The sequence below is a fragment of the Podarcis bocagei genome (assembly GCF_964188305.1).
Source record: "Podarcis bocagei genome assembly, chromosome: 8".
Classification (NCBI taxonomy): Eukaryota; Metazoa; Chordata; class Lepidosauria; order Squamata; family Lacertidae; genus Podarcis; species Podarcis bocagei.
Genome location: NC_138133.1, coordinates 15,571,318 through 15,580,184, shown reverse-complemented (window position 1 = coordinate 15,580,184; position 8,867 = coordinate 15,571,318). Strand labels below are relative to the sequence as shown.

Sequence of the window (8,867 nt, the reverse complement as noted above, 5' to 3'; positions counted from 1 at the left end):
AGAAATAGGATCTTTTAGGGGGGAAAGAAGGCTATGTTCAGCTGAAGGAAACATACAAATGGAGTGTCTACCCACTGTTATTGGAGTAATTGGGATCCCTGCTGATGGAAAGAGCCTGTTTCAAGTGAGTTTTGTCTTCCCACATCTAGAAACAGATGAGGGCTGCCATTTCCTGGTCTCAGCATGTCCACGTTGCTTCAAACCAGCAGAGAACAAGCTGGTTCGAACTCTTCACCAAAATGGCTTTGGTTAAGGCTTTGGATGTGATCAGGAAAGAAAATTTCCATAAAAGCGTTCAACGCCCTTTGATTTCACCTAAGTCTCCTTGCACAGCTGTCAGCATGCAGTTGTGTTAAACAAAGTCCTCCGATGTTCAGTGTAATATTTGTCAGCTTGAGTCTTAGGTTGGATTCAGCATTCACCCTGCTTCTGCCCATGTCAACAAAGGAGGTTCAAAGACTCTCTCAAGGCAAATCTTTAAAAAAAGAGTATCAACACTGACAGCTGGGAAACACTGGCCTGCGAGTGCTCCAATTGGAGAACAGCCTTTACCAAAGGTTTCATGGGTTTTGAAGATGATCGAACTCAGGACGAAAGGGAGAAACACGCTAAGAGGAAGGCACGCTTGGCAAACCCTCACCGTGATCAACTGCTGCCAAGGTGATCAGGCCAGGTAGGGGGAGGGACCACCTGCCCACACAATATGGGGAGGATCTTACCTGGGAATCGTCAGTTGGCTCCAGAGCTTCTCCCACCATACCCACCCTCAGTTAAGACTTCTTTTGCAGGCTAACCTTTTCTCCACAGGTATGCGGGTGCTGCTACATCAAGATCGCTGTTGAAGGTATGGAAAGGAATTCTCCTGCATTGGCAGGTTTGCCTTTCCCATAGCAAAATGTCACAACTTTGGTGGTATCAGGCCTTGGGTGGAATCCTTTAGTCTGTCTTCCCTAAATGGGGGAGGGTGTGCAGCGGTGACCCATGCCCCCTTCCTCTTTGCAGCAGCGATACCAGGGTTTCCTGTTAAAGGGGTTGTTTTGAGGGGAGGCTTTGGCCGTATGCCTAGAGGTTGTCATTGCTCTCTCCTGCGACGGCGGCGTAACAGGGGGCAGGCTCTCTTTGCTTGAACATATGTTCTCCAGAGCCAGCCCATGTCCCCCCACACTCTGGATAACCCTGATGTTCCCCAGATCCCCGGCGGGGGACTGGGATGGATAAATGCCCAATGCCTGAGCCAAGGTGTACCCACATCTGAAAAATAATAAAGTTGTGGCCAATTTAATCCCATAGCACGTTGTCTTGAGTCATTATTCCACAGGGGCTGCACAGGGTTTGGGGGACGCCGCCTGTCCACACAATGTCCTGCACCTCAGTAGCACCTCACCGCTTGAAAAACTCCAAGCCAAGGTTGATTTCTGTAAATGCCTAGCTCTCTGCATCATCTTTGACACTGTTGTACTGCTTGAGTGTTTATATTTGTCAGCTGCCTCTGCAATGTAAAACAGGAAAGAAATAATGAAAAGGAAAGAAAAATTACTGGAGTAAAAGACAATATGCAGCAAAGAGCAAATACATTACTCACCCCATTGTTAGCTTCAAAAGTGAGTTTTATGTCACTGATATTTCATCCCAAGTGTGTCTCTCAGTGTGTGACTTTTCTATATTATTCTCTGTCTCTTCTTCAGGAAAGCAGAGAATTCCTTCCAAGAGCCTGCCAGACAGCATGACAAGAATAAACAAACCTTGCAGCCAAGGCTGCACTATAATTCACACATTCTCTCTGCCACAGACCTTTGCTTTTAGCTATTTTCTGAGTCAAATGTAATACTTTCTTTTTTATTTTATTTTTAAAAGGGGGGTTATCTTTTGGTATCAGAAAGCGGGCCACCCTTATTACCTTGATTTCTACTAAGCTAATACAGTGCATGCAAAAATGATGAATAAGCCAGGTTACAGTCATCAGGATGAAACTGGGAAGGCATGAGAGATATAAATCAAATCTCAAAAGCCTAGCAATTTAGCATTTTTGCTCTCCTGAAAATATGCCAGAAATTTAAGCCTTATTATATTTTTTAAAGAAATGAGAGCAGTTGGAGTAAACGTCTGCCACTTCCTCCTCCTATATGCAGGGGTGTACCTACAGGTTGGCCAAGTTAGTCACCACCAAGGGTACAGGCCCAAAGAAGGAGTGTGCAAAAATCATGCTTCTCTATTCTGGCTTGGAGTGGCTAGGAGCCTGCCTGCCCATTCACACACTTGCAGGTGGGTGAGTCGAAAAGGCTCCTCTCAGCACTGAAAAGCAATTTTTTGTGTGTTTCTGGTCCATGGTCTTTTTCCACTTTGGAAGTGCTGATACAGCTTTTTGTCAAGGGCACAAAGGATGAGGGGGCACCGATATATCTCCTTGCCAGGGGCACATGGGAGCCTAGGTATGTCTCTGCTTACATGAGCCAAAAGGCATCATAGCCCACAAATTGGATTGTGTCCAATTTCAGTCCCACAGAAATTAATGAGCACGACTCATTTAGGTCTGTTAATTTTGATTGGTTTACTCTGAGTGGGACTGACACTGGGTAAGGTAAAAAGGTAAAGGGCCCCTGGACGGTTAAGACCAGTCAAAGGTGACAATGGGGTTGTGGAACTCATCTCACTTTCAGGCTAAGGGAGTCGACGTTTGTCCACAGACAGCTTTCTGGGTCATGCGGCCAACATAACTAAACTGCTTCTGCCGCAACAGAACACCGTGACAGAAACCAGAGTGCAGGGAAATGCCATTTACCTTCCTGCCACAGCAGTACCTATTTATCTACTTGCACTGGTGTGCTTGTGAACTGCTAAGTTGGCAGCAGCTGGGACAGAGGAACGGGAGCTCACCCCATCGTAGGGATTTGAACCACTGACCTTCTGATTGGTAAGCCCTTGAGGTTCCGTGGTTTAGACCACAGGGCCATTGACTTCAGCATAGGCAGCATTAAGAGGAATGAGAGTGGGATAAGAGCGCAGTCTACCAGGTCCATGTTTCTCTGTTTCATCAATTTCAACAACACAGTGGAAGAGCAAGTAGAAGAATGACCGGCAGTGGAATGGAACATTGGGTGGAGTTAGAATGAGTGGCAGTTGGAGTGGGAAGAGAATGGCGGGAAAACAAAGAAATAGGAAATCAGAGAGATAATAAAAGCATATCTACTAGGTAGATTTGCACAGTGAGCCTGCTGAAGGAATGAGGGAACTCGTTATCATCGCCCTCTTCCTGCAACTTGAAAGTGATTGGTACACTCCTAATCACACGGGCTCTCTGGTGATGCTTCCTGTATGTGGGATTCATGGAGATGTAAGAATTGGGAACCTCAAAAAATCCCTGTCCTGGGTCCTGTACTTCACTAATGGCAGACCTGCCCAGGCTGGTCAAACACATTTTGCTGCCTGAGGCAAAACAGCAAATGGCATTCCACCAAATAATGTGGCACCCAAGGCCATTGAAATTATATTGGCACCCAAGGCATAAATTTCCACAAATGTATCTCCCCCTCCCTGGCTACACATATGAGTTATGGTGCCAATTGTTTGGAAAATTAGATCATAACTCAAAACTCTATTTACACTGTCAAATTCAATTTAACAAGGGGATGATCACTGTCATTTAGCAAAAGAAAGAAATTTGACAAACATGTTTGTTTTCAATAAGAACGTTAAATCCCTTTCAATCAGCTGCAATAACAAATACGTGCAGAGTCTCATACAGCAGGGTGTTGAAAAGATGGGGTAAATATATCAGTCATTATAGTGCATGCTCTTTTGCGCTTGAGCATGTTAAGCTGTTGACAAATAAAAATAAACAAATCCAAGGTTCATGCACACTCACGTGGGTCTAAGGAGAGTACAGACACACATATCATTGCACTTCAAGATTCCCCACTGCCTTCACTTCATTCCTTTGCTGCTTGAGGGGGTCTAGAAAGTCAAAGTTTGTTGTGTAAGTTCCTCGGGGGAGAGTGGGAGCTCAGCTGTAAAACCTGTGTTATACGAGGAGGTCCTAGATAGGCCTATCTTGTGTCTATCTGCATATTTCAGTGGTGTGTGTTGAAAATTTTCATAGGGGAACAGTTAGGGCCAGAGTCTCCAGTTTGTGAGGGCGATGGGTGTGTATGTGTGATGTTGCACATGTGATGTTGCGCAGGTAAACATCACACTGCCATCCCTATGCTGGGCAGAAGCTTCCTGCATTTTGGGAAGGTGGTACCAGGCCCCTGACAAGATGCTGGAGCCCTCCTGCCTCCTTCCCAAAGCTAGGTGGGTTTTGGGAAGCTGATGGGAAGGGTCTTGGACCCATCAGAGCATCACACCTCCCTCCTTATAATAATAAATAAATAAATAAATAAATAAATAAATAAATAAATAATTTTTTATTTATACCCCGCCCTTCCCGGTTCAGAAAACTGGGCTCAGGGTGGCTAACAACAAATTTAGAACACTTAACTGGTGCAACAAAAAACAGCATAAAATACAGCATAAAACGTGAATAATAATAAATTCAGAATTCAAAAATCAATTTAGGGGGGAAATCCATCCAATAAACATTAGATGATCACCAGGGCTAGCTGGCTCAGTTAGTCCTATTTAGTGCCAGCGAGGAGACCAGGGGAGAATTAGCTGTGGGATCCCAGAGCAGGTAATCTTCATAAAAAGGGGAGGGGGAGGGAAGGAAGGGGAATAAAAGATCAGGCTAAGTTCAAATTGAAAGCCAGGTGGAATAGTTCTGTCTTACAGGCCCTGCGGAAGGAAGTTAAATTCTGCAGTGCTCTGGTCTCAGGTCGGAGCCATCACTGAGAAGGCACTGGCCCCAGTGGAGGATAATCTGACTTCCTTAGGGACCTCTAAACTATGGTTATTCATGGACCTTAAGGTCCCCTGTGGGGCATACCAGGAGAAGCGGTCCCATAAATATGAGGGTCCTATGCTGGGCAGAAGCTTAGTGGACTTTGGGAAGGAGGTGCCAAGGGAACATTTAGGGGACTACCCTAGACCCCCTAGTCCACTGATTGCACACTACTGGTATACAGTGGTACCTCGGGTTAAGTACTTAATTCATTCCGGAGGTCCGTTCTTAACCTGAAACTGTTCTTAACCTGAAGCACCACTTTAGCTAATGGGGCCTCCTGCTGCCACCACGCCGCCAGAGCACGATTTCTGTTCTCATCCTGAAGCAAAGTTCTTAACCTGAGGTACTATTTCTGGGTTAGCGGAGTCTGTAACCTGAAGCATCTGTAGCCTGAAGCGTATGTAACCCGAGGTACCACTGTATTTATAGAAAGTCCACAAGCAATGGTCCTTTTCAATTGTTGTTCCCCTGACATCTCTAGTCTGTTTGCATGCAGTCCTCATCTAGTCATCCATGTGGGGACAATCCCATTAAATACAACCATGCACTCATAAAACCATACAGCCTATTCCTAGACTGTGTCTAGGATTTGACTGTGCAATTTTAGCAAGAATACTTAGAAAGGTTTATACATGCAGTCTTATTTGGATAGGGCATCCTTACAGAGATGTCTGGGCCTTCACCCCACATAAACAGTATGCTGGAATGGAGTATCCTGAGAGAAGGCTTGACTGGTTGGCTGAGACAATGAACAGATGTGCGCCGCGTTGCAAAGGGTGGTGTGTGTGTTTTGGGCTTTTTTGCAGCTCCCACTTGTAGACTATTCATGAACTCTCAATGGCACAGTATGTAAAATTTTATGTAAAGTATTGAGATCCTCTTAAGCTGATCAAAATACAGGCAGTGAGAAAAGGAGAAATAGTAATCAGCACAAATAGTAAAAGTGCAAGCGTTCAAAGTGGAAAATGAGAGATGAGAAATGAAAATGGGCTTTTGGTTTGTAAAATACTGCACCGAGAGAGGCAGAGTGAGCAGGCATGTTGAAACCATCTGGATCACATTTGTTAGTGAGGGAGGGAGAGAAGATTAATTTACTTCTGCTCAGATGTAGCAAAATTAATCTTAATTGGGTTCTTTTGTCATTTGATAGAGTCCATATGGTTTCAGTAATATACATTCATTAGTTCTTAAGGTTTATTCCTGCTTTAGAGCAAACTTTAGAGCAGTTGTGTTCTTGGTAGTTAAACACTGACGTTCTCTAGAAGTTGAGCAAAATATTAGCTCAGCTCATAAAGATGCCAACTATTCTTCTAACACTCTTGGATCCCTTGTAAACAAATATTCCACTTCAGCAATGTGCATGGTGCTTTATATTAAAAAAGTCCCTCACATTTCAAAATAGAGAAATACATTATTTTATTTTATGTCATTCCATCTCAGAAAAGTCAGGAAATTACTGTTTGTGAGGTGATGGGGGTAACTGGGAAGCAATTCACTTCACCTCAGCAAATTACAATTCCCAGGATTCTCCGGAAGAATACCTATTAAATTCATAAACCAGGAAACACTTATAGTGACATGCCCAGAGAGTGAAAGGAAAACGTTTACCAATATTTTCATCATGACCACCTATCATTATATGCTTGTGGTGCTGGGGAGGAGAGAATTTTCTGTTCTCCCAAGACATGTAGATGCCATATTTAGAAAGAGATCGCAAAGTGATTGCCCTAAACCTGCAAATGACTGGTTAGTGACTGATTCATTGTCTGAAGGTATGGTCATTTTAGCAGCACAGTAGACCCTCTAGAGAAGTGTTTCCCAACCTTCGGTCTCCAACCGTTGTTGGACTACAACTCCCATCATCCCTAGCTAGAAAGACCAGTGATCAGGGATGATGGGAACTGTAGTTTGAAAACAGCTGGAGACTCGGGGTTGGGTAACACTGTTCTAGACGAAAGGGTGTTGCTTTTCAGCTCCCACCAACCCTGGAAGACTGTAAGTTCTCCATGCAGTAACAGAAGATATATCTTCTTAGAAAATAGAATCTTCCATATTGCTAATTTTGTATTTTTCAGTGTTAAGGAGCCCTAACAGAATTTCAACAGCTATTTTAATTATATTATTGACTGCTGTCTCATACTGAATACTCAAATATTATTCAATATTTTCAATAATATGCTTTTAGGATTCACAGTTGCGTGTTGAGTCCCACAATTGCCACCCCCCAATAATTCACACTTCACACATCAATTTTTGTTTAGGTTTTTGGCATAATTTTGGCCACAACTTTATTCAATACAAAAATGTGAGTGGTTGCTTAGGCATTGGTTATGACTATCTGTCCATGCCCTCAGGGACAGAGCTGGCATTTCCGGACACCAGCGGAAGCCAGAGGCATTCCGGACACCAGTGGAAGCCTTAGTGGGAAACAAGTATTGGGTGAGAATGAAGCTGGGCATCAGTCCCTCACTTCTCACCCTCATGTACCTTTGGGGCTTGCACGCCCCAAGTCCGATGCCAGGGACAAGGACGAAAGAATGGCAAGCCCCTGGATTCCTTTAACGGAATTCCCTTCGCATCATTTGGAGGGGCAGGCACTTACCCCTCCAAGCACCAATTTAACCAATGCCTAACCGCCAACCTTACAAGTTGTGACGATTTGCTACGCAGTAGGCGAAAACCAAATGGCACCAGCCAATCCGCCAGATGGCAAAATTCCTACTGTGCCCCCGCACCAAGGCAGACGACACCATGACAGGCATAGCAAGGTCAAGCGATCCAGAGAACCCCCCTATTAAAGGGAGGGAGGGCGGGTGATCCGAAGCAAAACGGCCAAGAGGAATTCCAACCTCTGGCCCCTTATATTTATAGATTCTAACCCCTCCTCTGAATTTGGCAACATACAAAACTCCCCAGCAACCCAATCCTAACCCTTTAGAAGGCTTGGGTTCTCTCTCAAATCTGCCTAGTCATGGCAGGGTGGCATGTTTCCCCAACCGCAACACGTGCTCTCTGGCTAGGGAGAACACGCTTTATGCCATTTCCCTGCAAGGAAGGGGGGGGGGACTGGAAAGAAAAATTGAGGCAATAAAGAGTTAACAGCTGGCACCTATACATATTCTTCCATTTGTGTCTGAAGATCTCATCCTGTATGGTTTGATGAAATATTTCATTGTCTGCATGTCCTGTATTGTTTGGTGAATTGGATTATTGTTCACATCACGGCCTTTGCATGTAATTACTCTGCGGCCTCAGCTTGTATCTCTTGTATCTGTTTATATCAATATTACTTTTTAATTGAGTTCCTGCGACTTGGTCTCTCTTTTTTTTACTTCTCCCTACAGGGCACCATCACATTTACTTTTGAGTGTATTTTTCATAAACAAGCTAGACGCAGCTCAAGCACCAAAGTAACTCTAACAACAGCAATGGAAGGTACTTCAGAGGATGCAAGAGATGAGTTACACGGCAAATTAAAGCCATCATGTTTCTATGATAAGCAAGAAAACAGATGCTAAAATTAATTTGGTTCCTGAAGCAGAGTGTAATTAAGACGTACCTGCTTTTTGTGCAGGTTAAAAAACACACCAACCCACCTCAAATCAAATGGCAATAAAAATGCAATGAAGCCTGCTCTTCCAAATTACCTCTAAGTTTTTGGCTGTAAATACTTCTGCTAAAGAATCGCACTCCTTTTCTTCTCATGTTTTTCTGGTTCACCCAACAACTTTTGCTCTCCGGGCATCATTATGGCATTCACTACTCCATTTCAGAGTTCGGTGGGGGAACAGCATTAAAACACATCCCAAACGAAAAACAATCAGCCCAAGGCATTTAGGCAGCCAGGTTTTAGTCAAGCACCTGAAGGAATACAATGTTGTGGAGTGATAGCTCTCACTTGGAGGGGCATTCCAGAGGGTTGGTGCCATTACTGAAAAGGCCCTGCTGCTAGAAAAGGGGATCAACTTTTCTACGCAGCACTGAATTG

The 8,867-nt window shown here is 44.2% G+C and overlaps 1 long non-coding RNA gene across 1 annotated transcript; it reads left to right on the top strand.

Annotated features, from left to right (window-relative positions):
• Nucleotides 1–3,103: 3,103 nt before the first annotated feature.
• LOC308593999 lies at nucleotides 3,104–8,525 on the top strand. Its single transcript, XR_014011205.1, has 3 exons — nucleotides 3,104–3,331; nucleotides 5,686–5,946; nucleotides 8,224–8,525. It is a non-coding gene; the product is annotated as an uncharacterized lncRNA (long non-coding RNA).
• Nucleotides 8,526–8,867: the final 342 nt, after the last annotated feature.